The sequence below is a fragment of the Schistocerca piceifrons genome, chromosome 9, assembly GCF_021461385.2.
Source record: "Schistocerca piceifrons isolate TAMUIC-IGC-003096 chromosome 9, iqSchPice1.1, whole genome shotgun sequence".
NCBI classification, from domain to species: Eukaryota; Metazoa; Arthropoda; class Insecta; order Orthoptera; family Acrididae; genus Schistocerca; species Schistocerca piceifrons.
Window position 1 is genome coordinate 96,632,561 of NC_060146.1, and position 16,084 is coordinate 96,648,644.

Below are 16,084 nucleotides of genomic sequence, written 5' to 3' on the forward strand. Positions count from 1 at the left end.
TTAAGGATACTGTTTACGATTTTACAGTATATTTATGATGTGTGCTTTTTCTACTTCAGAGAGTAGTGTTTGAAATTTATAAGCTAATGTACAGAAGTTATGTGACATTGAGATGTGTGACTAATAGTGTCAAAACACAATACCTTGAAGGTGCATTATTGGTTATACTAGAAATTTGGAAATAGACAGTTTTTATAGAAATGTCCTTATCGATTGGTTAAAACCTTGAGATTCTATCTGATAAATGTAATATATATCTCCTTTCCGCCATTCTCAAGTATTTCAGAAATTGCCTAATATGATTATTAAATTGTTTTATATTTAAAATTATCCCACGAACTTGTTGATATCCATCATAAAGAAATTATGCTTCTGTAAAGATTGCAGCTCATGTAATTCAAAGTGCAGATTTTACTTCTTCAGGTTGAAGTTTAAATGCCTTAAAAAAATTTTTTTTTCTTGATGTTTAACGTAATTCTTTCTGGTAATTTAGTCAGTAACACAATGTTCTGTTGTCTTTCCTTAACGTCAGCATAATTGAAATTATCAAACTGTTTTGTTTAAATAACTTCATGTATGTATAACTTAGTATGTATTTGGAATGTGTAACATTGTTTTTTTAATAAATGTTTTAATGAAAAAAAAAAAAAAAAAGTTGGTAGAGCGTTCGCTTTGCATGTGAGAGGTCCCGGGTTCAAGCCCCGGCGCCTCCATGTTTTGTGGTCAGTGCGTGGTAAGTGTTGGTCGCGGCGAGCCTAAAGGCACGCAAGATGTTGCAAAGCCAGCGTCACAGACTCGTATACTGACGTAAGGAGAGCAAGACGTAAATGTGAGGACCGGCTGTTGTCGAGGTGTCATCGAGTGCAAATCTGCCTTAGGTATAACGGCCTAACCTCAATGAAGTCTAGAGAGTGGACAACACGTTCGTCTACCTCAGAGCGTTGGCCGAACGCTATTTTCGACGTCGTGCGTGCCACTTTGATTTTGGCCAACTACGATTCGATACAGAATGCAGGAAACCTGAAAGACACCCTCACGGACACATTGAGAGTAGTGTTTGTCAGCGGAATAATGGGAGTGCAAGGGTCTGTGCCATTGATATGGCTGTATGTAGTGCAGTTCGTCAGCAGGGGGCGTAGCTCAGATGGTAGAGCGCTCGCTTAGCATGCGAGAGGTACTGGGATCGATACCCAGCGCCTCCAGAATTTTTAACACCCCAACATGCGCACACTGCCATGCAAGTGGAATAATTCACAGCCAGAAAATGTGTCAAGGCAGATACGAGCCAACGATTAGCAGCCACAATTGGCAAGCGTGCTGTAATGCGCACGAAGCACCCTCCTCCCACCACTACACTTAATTTAGAAACAGTACAAGTGTTCCCATAAGATTCTCAAACCTATGTCGCAAAGATCAGCCTTGCGCCGAATTCACAAAAATCCCACTGCACATTCCAATTCTTTACGTGCAGTCGGCTGCTACTGGTGTTGCTAGTTGTGACTGCTGATGACAGATGCCGTAGCAATCAATTCATGGAGTGATTTGTATGTTTTGCGATACTCTGTCTCTGACAAGCAAGCAGAGGTGACATAGGCGCGAACACAGGAAGCTTGCAGCCCCTCGCTGCCTGCAGACACCGAACAGCCACACTAGGAGGGCGGCCTAAGTCGTAGGCGAAATGTGCTCATTCGCTTGTGTGCGACGTCAAGCTCTAAATAAGGCTGTCACTAGCGTGAGCGTCGTGTAAAGTCGGAAAAGTCGTCTGCGTGGGTGAGTGCCATGTTTGGGGAGCGTTTCGTAGTTTGCGCAGTGCAATGGAGACGCGGAAAGTTGTTGTGGCCCAGTCTTTTGCAGTTGGACGACAAGAGTGGTACACAGTAGTAAAGTGCGAGGCAGTGAGTTGGCATGAACAGTCGAGTGCACAATGGGTCTTCAGATGTGCTTGTTACCTCAGGTGCTGTGTGATTGTCGACATGGAGTGAAAACGGAGCAACTTGTGACTGTCCCTTCAATTTAAGACGTTAAAAACGGACGGAATTTGCAGTCGTAATACCAGAGCATCGAAACTACTTGGAACTCTTGCGTATATGAACGTGTCCGCGCCTTTGTACTCTGGTCCCTTCACCCCTGCAAACCAACCAACCATCGTGTCCGTGCACATAAGAGTAGCAAAGAACGGAGAACAGCGCAGCTTGGTTGTGCTTGGGGGCGTAGCTCAGTTGGTAGAGCGTTCGCTTTGCATGTGGGAGGTCCCGGGTTCAAGCCCCGGCGCCTCCATGTTTTGTGGTCAGTGCGTGGTAAGTGTTGGTCGCGGCGAGCCTAAAGGCACGCAAGATGTTGCAAAGCCAGCGTCACAGACTCGTATACTGACGTAAGGAGAGCAAGACGTAAATGTGAGGACCGGCTGTTGTCGAGGTGTCATCGAGTGCAAATCTGCCTTAGGTATAACGGCCTAACCTCAATGAAGTCTAGAGAGTGGACAACACGTTCGTCTACCTCAGAGCGTAGGCCGGACGCTATTTTCGACGTCGTGCGTGCCACTTTGATTTTGGCCAACTACGATTCGATACATAATGCAGGAAACCTGAAAGACACCCTCACGGACACATTGAGAGTAGTGTTTGTCAGCGGAATAATGGGAGTGCAAGGGTCTGTGCCATTGATATGGCTGTATGTAGCGCAGTTCGTCAGCAGGGGGCGTAGCTCAGATGGTAGAGCGCTCGCTTAGCATGCGAGAGGTACTGGGATCGATACCCAGCGCCTCCAGAATTTTTAACACACCAACATGCGCACACTGCCATGCAAGTGGAATAATTCACAGCCAGAAAATGTGTCAAGGCAGATACGAGCCAACGATTAGCAGCCACAATTGGCAAGCGTGCTGTAATGCGCTCGAAGCACCCTCCTCCCACCACTACACTTAATTTAGAAACAGTACAAGTGTTCCCATAAGATTCTCAAACCTATGTCGCAAAGATCAGCCTTGCGCCGAATTCACAAAAATCCCACTGCACATTCCAATTCTTGACGTGCAGTCGGCTGCTACTGGTGTTGCTAGTTGTGACTGCTGATGACAGATGCCGTAGCAATCAATTCATGGAGTGAGTTGTATGTTTTGCGATACTCTGTCTCTGACAAGCAAGCAGAGGTGACATAGGCGCGAACACAGGAAGCTTGCAGCCCCTCGCTGCCTGCAGACACCGAACAGCCACACTAGGAGGGCGGCCTAAGTCGTAGGCGAAATGTGCTCATTCGCTTGTGTGCGACGTCAAGCTCTAAATAAGGCTGTCACTAGCGTGAGCGTCGTGTAAAGTCGGAAAAGTCGTCTGCGTGGGTGAGTGCCATGTTTGGGGAGCGTTTCGTAGTTTGCGCAGTGCAATGGAGACGCGGAAAGTTGTTGTGGCCCAGTCTTTTGCAGTTGGACGACAAGAGTGGTACACAGTAGTAAAGTGCGAGGCAGTGAGTTGGCATGAACAGTCGAGTGCACAATGGGTCTTCAGATGTGCTTGTTACCTCAGGTGCTGTGTGATTGTCGACATGGAGTGAAAACGGAGCAACTTGTGACTGTCCCTTCAATTTAAGACGTTAAAAACGGACGGAATTTGCAGTCGTAATACCAGAGCATCGAAACTACTTGGAACTCTTGCGTATATGAACGTGTCCGCGCCTTTGTACTCTGGTCCCTTCACCCCTGCAAACCAACCAACCATCGTGTCCGTGCACATAAGAGTAGCAAAGAACGGAGAACAGCGCAGCTTGGTTGTGCTTGGGGGCGTAGCTCAGTTGGCATTCTGGCTTTAGCCGTCGCCGCGGTCGGACGTGCTTGTTGCTTGCTCCGCACACGCTTGCGCAATCGCCGGTGTTTTGTGTTTACGTACAGCTGTCTGTGCATTTTCGTAGTGTTATTGCATTTGGTGGTCCTGATAAGTGTTTTTGAAGTGTTATTGTCCATTCTCCGTTCCGTTTTTCGTCGCGATTTCGGTTTGTACCGAAATTTCGTCGGCACGGAAGATCATGTCTGACACCGTCAGGAAGAATACGTTAGTCTTCTCGTTCGAGAAGGACACCCGGCCGGTCCAACCCACTGCACTGGAGATCCATGACTGGCTCACAGAGGTAATCTGTATCAATTCTGACTCTGTTCACACCACGCAGTTAGATGCTGAAAAATACTGTGTTTATGTTAAATTTCTGAACTCCGTGACTGTCGATAAGTTAATTGCAAAATGGGGTAATTCTGTTGAATTTGTTCATCGAGATGGTTCAAAAAGTAATGTTTCTGTACGAAAAGCTGATATCATGTACACCAATGTGAGGATTTTGAACGTTCCTATCGAAGTTGACAATCAGTTGATCAAAGACGCTCTATCTAAATATGGGGAAGTTAAATCCATCTATAACGAAAGATGGTCGAAGCTGTACAAGATACAGTGTTATAATGGCATTAGGTCCGTCGAAATGGAGGTGAAAGCCAATATTCCGTCCCATATATCTGTTGCAGGTCATAAAGCACATGTTGTTTATTCTGGACAGGAGCGTACGTGTAATATTTGTAACGAGACAGGTCATTTCAGACAAGATTGTCCACGCCGTGTTTTTGTCCTCCGGAATAATCTAACACAGCGTCAAAAATTGACCCCTAGCGACGTCTTACCAAGCAACAACTCCCCTCCTTCTGCAAATGACAGTGGTGCAGGTACTTCTACAATGCCCGCTGTAACTAACACAGAGTTCCCACCTCTGCAAGTAATAACAAGTCACCCTTCTGTTCCCGAATGCGATCTTCAGAATAAGAAACGACCGTTGGAGGTGACTGATGACGGCTCGGACGGCGAGTCCTCCCGCAACTCCCCCTCCACCCGCAAACAGAAGCAGTGTGACGCAAATGTGTTAGAGGAAACAGGCAGCACATGTATGGAAATGACGACAGCGGCTAAGACAACCCAACCGCTGTCGGCTGCCGCACAGGTACCAACCGACCACAGAGGCGAAGCAGTAACGGTTGTCGCGGCGACGGACGTGCCGCACTCCGAACCCCATGAGGTGACGGAGCAGAACCGCATTCACGAACTTACCGACCCCCAACCAACCGATTCAGTCAGTGCCCTGGAGTTAGTGCCGGAAGGAAAAGGAAGTGGACGTCATGAACAGGACACTGTTGAGGCAGCTTCGGTCTCTACAGTGGTGAAGATAGACAACGCGAAGGACGGCGCGTTGAACCACGATGTCCACAGACGTAGACTCAAACCGCAACCTAATCTCAAAGCTTCCCGTAACCAAAGCAAACAACAACCTGGACAAGATGACGCAACGGCCAAGAATGTCCTGTATGAAATTATTACGGAAAAACCTAAGGATGTACCTTCAAGTACCATTACTGATGGAAAGCCCCTCTGCAAAACTAAAACCCGAGAACTTAGGAATACTCCACCACACTGAGGATCACCATTCACCAAAAAAAAAAAAAAAAAAAAAAAGGGGGAAAAAATATCGTTGAACCGCTTTACGTTCTGATTGTCCTATTGTCTTAGTCATTTTTCGGAGGAACCAAACGCAGTGGTTCATGTATTTTCCATACTCATAGGTATTTCTCTGTAGATTATTCTTGCAGGTGCTTGTTGAAGTGGAATATTTTATCCCTTCTAGAAGCGACACAGCTCCCTGTTTTTATCATTATTTTACAATTTTTTTTTTATTCCTTTATGCACATTTTTATGTAAACTAAATGTCCCAGGCGTATACTTTTGCAACTATCAATATTAACAGGATTACATCGACGACTAAAATTGCGGCGCTCAAAGAGTACCTATATGAGTCAGGGACGGACATTGTTTTCCTACAAGAAGTTGTACTCACTAACCTTACAGTGCCAGGATATTTGTCTATTTCAAATGTCTCGCTTGACACTAACATAGGGACAGCAATTTTAGTCAGGGAGGGGATCCCTGTCACAGATATTGAAAGATTGGAATCCGGCAGAGCGATAGGTATAAAAGTCTTTGGTTTTACTCTTATCAATCTGTATGCCCCTTCCGGCACATCCAATAGAATGGCAAGAGCACAGTTCTTTAAAGACGAGATCATTTATTTATTGCGGAAAAACCCAACGGATCTTATAATCGGCGGTGATTTTAATTGTGTGATCAATAAAAAAGACCAGGTTCCAAATTTTAATAACTGCAATGAATTGAAGCGTTTTGTCACTGTTTTACAGCTTAAAGATGCTTGGGAAATAACGTATCCCACATTTGTGGCTTTCACATATATCGGTCCTCAATCACGAAGTAGAATTGACAGACTCTACATATCGCAAAGTCTAGTCAGCTCTTTCATTAAAGCGGAGACGACTCCTGTCTACTTTTCTGATCATAGTGCCGTGCTTGCTACCGTCAGCCTTACTGCGCAACCTACTCGTCGTTTCAGAAGTCAATGGCACCTTAACATGTCACTGATGCAGGAAGACAGACTAGAGGAAAGTTTGACAGAAGCGTGGGCGATGTGCCTCCGCTCCGTAAACAGGCATGTCTCAGTACTAGACTGGTGGTGCAACAGGGCAAAGCCTAAACTGCGAAAAGTTCTCATCCATTATGGTGCACAACGATCGAAAGACTTGAAAAATTCCATAGAATTTTATTACACCGTGCTGCGAAATCTATACGAGCAGGCAGACACTTCCAACATCCGTCTGGTAGATATCAAGCGAACCAAGGCCAAGTTGCTCAGCATTAAAAGACAGCAGATGGAGGGTCTGAAAATAAAATCAAAGGCTAAGACAGTCGTGGAGGATGAACATGCTTCCTTGTACCATCTACTGAGGCACGAAAGAAATAGGAGACGCACCTTCATCGATGGACTTCAGTCTGACAATGGCGAGACACTCACGACTCAGAGAGACATCGTCAATGCAGTGCACAAGTATTACGAAGACCTATACTCAGTCAGTCCTGTATGTGAAGAGTCCTTCGATGATTACCTTAGTTCCATAGCTCCTCAGGTGTCGGATGAGGAAAACGAAAACCTTCTCGTCGAGTGTCCTAACGAAGAAATCTACAGAACCATCTGCAAGTCTCCTTTGAAGAAATCACCGGGACCGGATGGTTTGCCTGTTGAATTTTATATACGATACTGGCCTTTGGTTGGTGACATGTTTACCCGAATCACAAACGAGGTACTTCAGGGAAAACAGATACCTTCTGTTTTTAAAGAGAGTACAATAGTACTCATTCCAAAAACTACTGCAAAAACAAACCTTAATAACTTTCGTCCTATCTCTCTGTTAAACTCTGATTATAAAATCATCGGCAGAATTATAAACAACAGACTCTCACAGCTCGCTACAAAGATAGTAAGCCCATACCAGTCATGTGTTCCTAATAGGAGTATTTTTAAAAGCATAGCTGAATATAGAGATGTAATTGCAATCACTGCTGTGACCAATATCAAATGTGCTATCATGTTTATTGACTTCCAGAAAGCTTTTGATCGTGTGGATCATAGATTCCTAAATGCCACACTGAAGAAAATAGGTTTTAATGAGCGCGTCCTAAGTGTGATTAGAAATATTGCAACAGGAATCAGCGCTTGTATCTCAGTCAACAGCCAGAGGACAAAGCAGATCCAGATCAGGCGTGGCGTGCCTCAAGGCAGCCCCCTCTCAATGCTCCTCTTCGTGCTGTCTTTAGAGCCTTTTCTCCGCAGTGTTCATGTCACCCTGACTGGCCTCACATTATCTGCTCACCGAACTGTTATAAACGCCTATGCCGATGATGTCGGAGTCGTAGTGCGTAATGCCGAAGACATTTCGAAATTGGAAATACTAATTAAGAAGTACTGTAGCGTCTCCGGAGCGAGTCTCAACGCAAACAAAAGCAAACTTTTAAACCTACGGGGTTTTCAACACACCACATTAGCCTGGGCGACAAAAGTCACCCAGTGCAAAGCACTGGGAATAACGCTGACGCCTTGTCCATTGAAAATGGCAGCTATCAATTGGAGAAATACGTCAGGACAAATTCTTAGAATAACAAGAGAAAACCTTTCCCGTAATATGAACCAGTTTCAGAGGGTACTTTTCATTAACAACTGCCTCCTCTCCAAAGGTTACTTTACAGCGCAGATCTTCCCGTTACCAAAAATGATTGGAAAACAGATAATGTCTACCATTGCCAGTTATCTGTGGAGAGGTGAAATATTCCGAGTAGCTGCAACAACAGCGACCTTAGATCCCAGGAAAGGAGGTTTAGGTTTAGTTGACATTAGAAATAAGGCGTCTGCACTTTTTATAAAAAGGACCGCCACTATCCTTAGCGAGCACGCTGACAGCATTACAACTAAATTATTTGAAGTTGTCAGGCCTGTAAGTCTACAGCCACCGGTGAACGTGCAAAAAATAAATAACCGGCTCCAGCACGTTCGAGTATATTTCGTGGAACTCAGCTATCTTGGCAATGCCATAATCAACTCACGACGGATCACGGCCCGCGATATTCTGTGTCATCGAAGGAAAATGGAGGGGAGAAACAAATTAGAAAGTAAATACCCACATTTTGATTGGGACGCCATATGGGAAAATATTCATATGCGTGGTCTTCCATCCGACGTCAAATCAACATGGTATAAAACAGTGAATGGGACCATCAGCACTAATGAAAGGCTACATGCAATCGGCATTAGCGAAACGAATCTATGTCTCAAATGCAAACTGATCGATACGTTAGTGCACAGATTAACGTGCGGTGGGAATCTACAAATCTGTAATTGGATTAGAGAACAACTTGCATTTCTTACGAGGTCTTCGGTAGAAAATTTTCCCCCTGTGACATTCCTCAGGCCTCAGACTCGCTATTTTCCCGCAGCAAAAAACAACTCCGTCCACTGGTTAATGGGACACTATGTGAACTACGTAATTAATCACCTGGGATCTGACAATTCCATTGAGTTTTACGTGAACTTGAAGTTTGCTTTTTATAGAGCCCTGAAATATAAAGATCACAAGAAGAACTACGGCAATATGCTAAAAATAGTATTTGAGCGACTGGGCATTGGTTGACATGCGGCTGAGATAAACACAAATCATTTCTTTAAGCGAATGGACGCTTGTTTTCTAAAAACCAGGAAAAAAAAAATTACAATTTTCCAGCTTCATATAACCATCAATTATACTCTGCTAACTCAGAAGGCTATTTTGTTCGTTCCACAGCAGAAGCCGAAAAAAAAAAAACAAAAAAAAGTTAAAAAGAAAAAAAAAAAAAGAAAAAAGAATTAAGAACAAGAAACAACAAAAAAATCACCATCGTAGGGTACAGATAAGTTTTTTTTTACGATTTTATTACTAACATGGAAGTCTCATTTCTTTTAATGGAAGAGGATTTTTCTCCTTTTTTTTTTATTATTATTATACCTATCAAGAAGACAATAAGGCTATGGCAATAGTGCCTTACCATAACACTTATTTTTTGCATTCAATGAAGATTTTTCCCTTACAAGAAAAAAAAAAGCGAAAATAAAACAAACAAACTAATACAAAAAAAAAACAAAGAGAACTAGACCACGAGCAACCAAATATACACAATCAGCATCCATTGCTTCATGATTACTTTTTTGTCACCAAAAGGCATGTTTTTTGTTGTCAAGAAGCAGTGGGAATAATATATATCTACTAAATAATTACCGCACACGCTACAAGCTATCAGCTTCAATTAAAAAAAAAAAAAAGAAATAAAAAACAAAAAAAAAAAAAAGGTGGTAGAGCGTTCGCTTTGCATGTGAAAGGTCCCGGGTTCAAGCCCCGACGCCTCCATGTTTTGTGGTCAGTGCGTGGTAAGTGTTGGTCGCGGCGAGCCTAAAGGCATGCAAGATGTTGCAAAGCCAGCGTCACAGACTCGTATACTGACGTAAGGTGAGCAAGACGTAAATGTGAGGACCGGCTGTTGTCGAGGTGTCATCGAGTGCAAATCTGCCTTAGGTATAACGGCCTAACCTCAATGAAGTCTAGAGAGTGGACAACACGTTCGTCTACCTCAGAGCGTTGGCCGAACGCTATTTTCGACGTCGTGCGTGCCACTTTGATTTTGGCCAACTACGATTCGATACAGAATGCAGGAAACCTGAAAGACACCCTCACGGACACATTGAGAGTAGTGTTTGTCAGCGGAATAATGGGAGTGCAAGGGTCTGTGCCATTGATATGGCTGTATGTAGCGCAGTTCGTCAGCAGGGGGCGTAGCTCAGATGGTAGAGCGCTCGCTTAGCATGCGAGAGGTACTGGGATCGATACCCAGCGCCTCCAGAATTTTTAACACACCAACATGCGCACACTGCCATGCAAGTGGAATAATTCACAGCCAGAAAATGTGTCAAGGCAGATACGAGCCAACGATTAGCAGCCACAATTGGCAAGCGTGCTGTAATGCGCACGAAGCACCCTCCTCCCACCACTACACTTAATTTAGAAACAGTACAAGTGTTCCCATAAGATTCTCAAACCTATGTCGCAAAGATCAGCCTTGCGCCGAATTCACAAAAATCCCACTGCACATTCCAATTCTTGACGTGCAGTCGGCTGCTACTGGTGTTGCTAGTTGTGACTGCTGATGACAGATGCCGTAGCAATCAATTCATGGAGTGAGTTGTATGTTTTGCGATACTCTGTCTCTGACAAGCAAGCAGAGGTGACATAGGCGCGAACACAGGAAGCTTGCAGCCCCTCGCTGCCTGCAGACACCGAACAGCCACACTAGGAGGGCGGCCTAAGTCGTAGGCGAAATGTGCTCATTCGCTTGTGTGCGACGTCAAGCTCTAAATAAGGCTGTCACTAGCGTGAGCGTCGTGTAAAGTCGGAAAAGTCGTCTGCGTGGGTGAGTGCCATGTTTGGGGAGCGTTTCGTAGTTTGCGCAGTGCAATGGAGACGCGGAAAGTTGTTGTGGCCCAGTCTTTTGCAGTTGGACGACAAGAGTGGTACACAGTAGTAAAGTGCGAGGCAGTGAGTTGGCATGAACAGTCGAGTGCACAATGGGTCTTCAGATGTGCTTGTTACCTCAGGTGCTGTGTGATTGTCGACATGGAGTGAAAACGGAGCAACTTGTGACTGTCCCTTCAATTTAAGACGTTAAAAACGGACGGAATTTGCAGTCGTAATACCAGAGCATCGAAACTACTTGGAACTCTTGCGTATATGAACGTATCCGCGCCTTTGTACTCTGGTCCCTTCACCCCTGCAAACCAACCAACCATCGTGTCCGTGCACATAAGAGTAGCAAAGAACGGAGAACAGCGCAGCTTGGTTGTGCTTGGGGGCGTAGCTCAGTCAGAGTTCCGCTTCAGACGGCGTGCTGTGAGGACGTGTTAGCGCTCCGCTTAGCTGCTGTGTTTCGAAGTCGCGACTAGCTCTTGTTACTCTTCGTTCCGTGTGTGTTAGTGTTTTGTGTGTTTGTACTTGTGTTTTCGACGTCTATTTTGTTTCTGTCTTGAAAGCGGTTTTGGCCGCTGTTTATCTGCTGCAATGTCTACCATGTTTCCCAGGAAGCTTACTGTGCGCTTTGGTTTTGACAAGGCTACCCGATATGTACAACCCAGTTCACTGGAAATTCACGACTGGATTGTTGATGTTGTTGGCCTCACATCTGATCAGATACATACGGCTTACTATGATCTGGAACAATACTGTTTTTATGTCAAGCTGCTCTCGCCTATGAAGGTATACCTCTAGCTTATAACGTTCTTAACTACTTGTAATAATGGGGTTGTTCATAGTTACTCATGATCTGCCGCAGTAGACATCCTGAGTACCTTGACAGTAACTGTAAATTAACTACTGGAGAATTAATTTAGTTCAGTCTTGTGTTAAGGTTAATCATTTTCATTATACTTTCAAAACAAAATCAAAGTATTACTGCATTTGCCTACAATACAAAAGGAACAGCTACATGCTCATTGCTCAAAAACCAAAACCAGACTGACCTACATTGCTGTAACTGTTTATACTTTCTTAACAATCCCAAACCATCCTTGGCATTGTTTAAAATGATTATTTGATTAATTAACAAATAAAACCCTCATCCTAAAACAAATGACACATTTCAATGATTGCCTTGATTTTTATATATTAAACACAAGTGAATTCTAGTCTCTATATTAATTGTATCATGTATAAACACCTAAGTATCAAATATTAACAATACACTTGTTATATTTACTAATTGCAGAAGATTCATATCATGTAAAATCTTCCTCCCAATTAACAGACTTCTACACATTAGTGTTATTAAGATTCTGTAATTATTTTCTTCAAAACTTTTTTCACAAGTACATATTTCCATAAACCTGTCAGAAATTACTGTTTTTGGTTAAAATTTGTGTGTTTATATTAGTTTCAGTTAAACTATTACTGTACAATTGGACGGTTTGTCCAAATCAGGAAGTGGGAGAGGTGAATTTGTACAGAAAAGTAAAGAAGGATGTGACTTGAAAAGGAAAGAGTCACACCAGCTCAAAGCCTTGGGTTCACCACCCCCAAATTGCAAAGAGCTTGCAACCTCCTGAGGAAAGAGAATTCTTGTGATGTTATGTAAGTGATTAAGGCTGTTTCTATAATTTCAGGTGCATAACATTCCTGAGTCCAAATAATCTTTTGGACATAGGATATATAAGTCTATAAGCATTTAGGTGCGGGTTTTCAACGATTTGAAATGGCCCTATATAAATATCAAAAGATTTCTTTATTTCTGTATCTAGTGGTTTAGATTTGGTGTAACTTTTTGTCAAGACTAGATTCAGAGTTTTGTCTGTTTGTCATACCATTTCTTTCTTTTTCATTATATTCTTTCATAGTTCTTCTAACTATTTCCTCTCTTTCAGCTGCTGTTACACTTTTACAAGCAGGAGACTCAATAAGGTCTTTGATTAAGTAAGGAGGTTTTTGGTCAAACATGATCTCATAAGGAGAGTATCCTGTGGTAGTATGTTGTAGGCTATTCATAATGTCTTCAAATTCAGTAACATAACAAATTTGTGTGATCTTTCTGACAGCAAGTTCTACATAATCTATCAATTTGCATCATGTACCGTTCAGTTGGGTTGCATTTAGGTGAAGAGGATGATATTAAGTTATGTCTGGTGCATGGAAGTCACCCACCTGATTCTAAATCTGCTGATCATGTGGGATAAAGTCCTCTGTTGGAATGGAAAATCATCTGCTGCCACCTACATATGGGGTTCTTTTTTTTTTGTTTTTGTTTTAGGGCGCAAAACTTCTATGGTCATTAGCGCCCGGTCCGTGACTTAGGAAACAGGAAAAAACCGAAATTGAAAACCAGCAGCAATGGGAACGAAAGTCATAAAATTGGAGAAACTAAAAGCAGAAGGAAGGCTTAAAAATCCACTACAGAAAGGGGTTGGTTGTCCCCCCCCCCAAAAAAAAGCTTCAAATGACTAACGTCATTTCACTGGCACTAATAAACTTGAGAACGTGGTCGGCTGAGTGTGTGTCATCTGCTAAAATCGACGATATATCAGGCGATAGCTGTAGACGGGAGCTTAATGGATTAAAATAGTGGCACTCAATTAAAAGGTGTCTTACTGTCCACAGCTGAGAGCAGTGGGGACAGAGTGGGGGAGGATCACCGCTTAAAAGATGTCGATGGCTAAAAAGACAGTGCCCTATCCAGAGTCTAGTTAAAATTACCTCCTCCCGATGACGCGTTCAGGAGGAAGAGGTCCAAGCACAAGGAAGAGCTTTTATGTCCCGCAATTTATTATGGGTAAGTGTCGACCAATGCGTGTGCCATAAATGAACAACACGTCGACATAGAACGCTCCGTAGATCAGCGAAGGGAATCGATTGAATAGCTGGCCGAGGAAGAGAGACAGCAGCAATGGCTGCAATATCGGCCGCCTCATTTCCACAGATTCCAACGTGTCCTGGGAGCCAGAGGAAAGCCACCGAGACGCCCCCCAGGTGGAGCAAGCGCAGACAGTCCTGAATCCGGTGGACCAGAGGGTGCACAGGATAAAGAGCTTGGAGACTGAGGAGAGAGCTGAGAGAATCTGAGCAGATAACGTATTGTATCCGCTGATGGCGGCGGATGTAGTGGACAGCCTGGAGAACAGCGTAAAGCTCTGCATTATAAACCGAACACTGGTCGGGAAGCCGAAAGTGATTTGGGGTGTCGCCAACAATATAGGCACTCCCTACACCTAACGATGTTTTCGAGCCGTCGGTGTAAATGAATGTGGCTTCTGCCATTTGTGCACATAGAGCAGCAAATGCCCGACGATAAACAAGTGAAGGGGTACCTTCCTTGGGAAATCGACAAAGGTCACGGAGCAGGCAGATCCAGGGACGGAGCCAAGGCAGTGCTGTACCCCAAGTTGTCAAGAATGTTTTAGGAAAGCGGAAGGAAAGATAATGGAGCAGTTGATGGAAGCAGACTCCCGGTGGTAGTAGGGAGGAGGGGCGGCCTGCATACCCTACATCAAAGGAGGCGTCGAAAAAAATGTCATGGGCTGGATTAGCAGGCATGGAAGACAGATGGCTAGCATAACAACTCAGAAGGACTGCTCGCCGATTGGACAGCGTTCAGCAGTCTCAGCATAAAGGCTTTCCACAGGGCTGGTGTAAAAAGCTCCAGACACTAAACGTAATCCACGGTGGTGGATAGAGTCGAGACGCCAAAGAATAGACAGCCGAGCAGAGGAGTAGACTATGCTTGCATAGTCCAATTTCGAGCACACTAAGGCTCGATAGAGGCGGAGAACGACCACTCGGTCCGCTCCCCAGGAGGTACCATTCAGGAAACGGAGGGTGTTGAGGGATCGCAGACAGTGAGCCAAAAGATAGGAAACGTGGGAGGACCAGCACAGTTTTCTGTCAAACATAAGACCCAAGAATTTAGCGACGTTTGAAAACGGAAGGTTGACAGGACCTAGATGTAAGGAGGGAGGAAGAAACTCCTTACGTCGCCAAAAATTAACACAAACGGTCTTACTGGGAGAAAAATGGAAGCCGGTTTCGATGCTCCAAGAGTGGAGGCGATCAAGACATCCTTGAAGACGTCGTTCAAGAAGGCTGGTCCGTTGAGCTGTAGTAGATCGCAAAATCATCCACAAAGAGGGTGCCCGAGACATCAGGAAGGAGACAATCCATAATTGGATTGATGGCAATGGCAAACAGTACACCACTCAGCACGGAGCCCTGGGGTACCCCGGTTTCTTGGGAGAAAGTACGGGAGAGAGTAGTGTTCACCCGCATCCTAAATGTGCGCTCTGCCATAAATTCGCGAAGAAAAAGGGGCAGCCGAACTCGAAAGCCCCAAGAGAACAGTGTGCGGAGGATGCCTGTCCTCCAACAGGTATCGTATTCTCTCTCCAGATCAAAAAATATTGCTACTGTTTGGCGTTTCCGGAGAAAATTGTTCATGATAGAAGTGGAGAGAGCAACAAGATGGTCAACTGCAGAACGATGCTTTCGGAATCCGCATTGGGCAGGTGTTAAAAGATTGCGGGATTCCAGCCACCGAGCTGAACGGTAATTCACCATACGCTCCAAAACCTTACAGACACTACTCGTGAGAGAAATGGGGCGATAGCTAGAGGGGAGATGTTTGTCCTTTCCAGGTTTAGGAACAGGAACGATGATAGCTTCCCGCCATCGTCTGGGAAAAGTACTGTCGGTCCAAATTCGAAGGAGGTAACGCATACTATGGGTTGATAAATGCAGCAACATTTGGACGTGGATACCATCTGGTCCTGGGGCGGATGAGCGAGAAGAAGAGAGTGCATGTTGGAGTTCCCCCAAGGAGAAAACAGTATTGTAGCTTTTGCGAGTTTGAGAGGAGAAAGCAAGAGGTCGCACTTCCGCTGCACGTTTCTTCGGGAGAAACGGTGGCGGCTAATTTGAAGAGCTCGAAATCTCAGCAAAGTGCTGACCCAACGAGTCAGAAATTGCGACGGGGTCCACTAATGTGTCATGCGCAACAGTGAGCCCAGAGACCGGGGAGAAACTAGGCGCGCCTGAGAACCGTCAAGCCGACTCCAAACTTCCGAGGAGGAAGTGAAGGTGTTAAATGAGCTAATAAAGAATTTCCAG

General features: G+C 44.5%; 4 non-coding genes across 4 annotated transcripts; all 4 read left to right on the plus strand.

Annotated features, from left to right (window-relative positions):
• Positions 1–1,129: 1,129 nt before the first annotated feature.
• On the plus strand, positions 1,130–1,202 carry Trnaa-agc. The gene has a single exon. It is a non-coding gene; the product is annotated as a tRNA-Ala (tRNA).
• A 1,002-nt stretch (positions 1,203–2,204) lies between these two features.
• Positions 2,205–2,277, plus strand: Trnaa-ugc. The gene has a single exon. It is a non-coding gene; the product is annotated as a tRNA-Ala (tRNA).
• A 416-nt stretch (positions 2,278–2,693) lies between these two features.
• Positions 2,694–2,766, plus strand: Trnaa-agc. Its single transcript has one exon. It is a non-coding gene; the product is annotated as a tRNA-Ala (tRNA).
• A 7,449-nt stretch (positions 2,767–10,215) lies between these two features.
• Trnaa-agc lies at positions 10,216–10,288 on the plus strand. The gene has a single exon. It is a non-coding gene; the product is annotated as a tRNA-Ala (tRNA).
• The last annotated feature ends 5,796 nt before the right edge of the window (positions 10,289–16,084 follow it).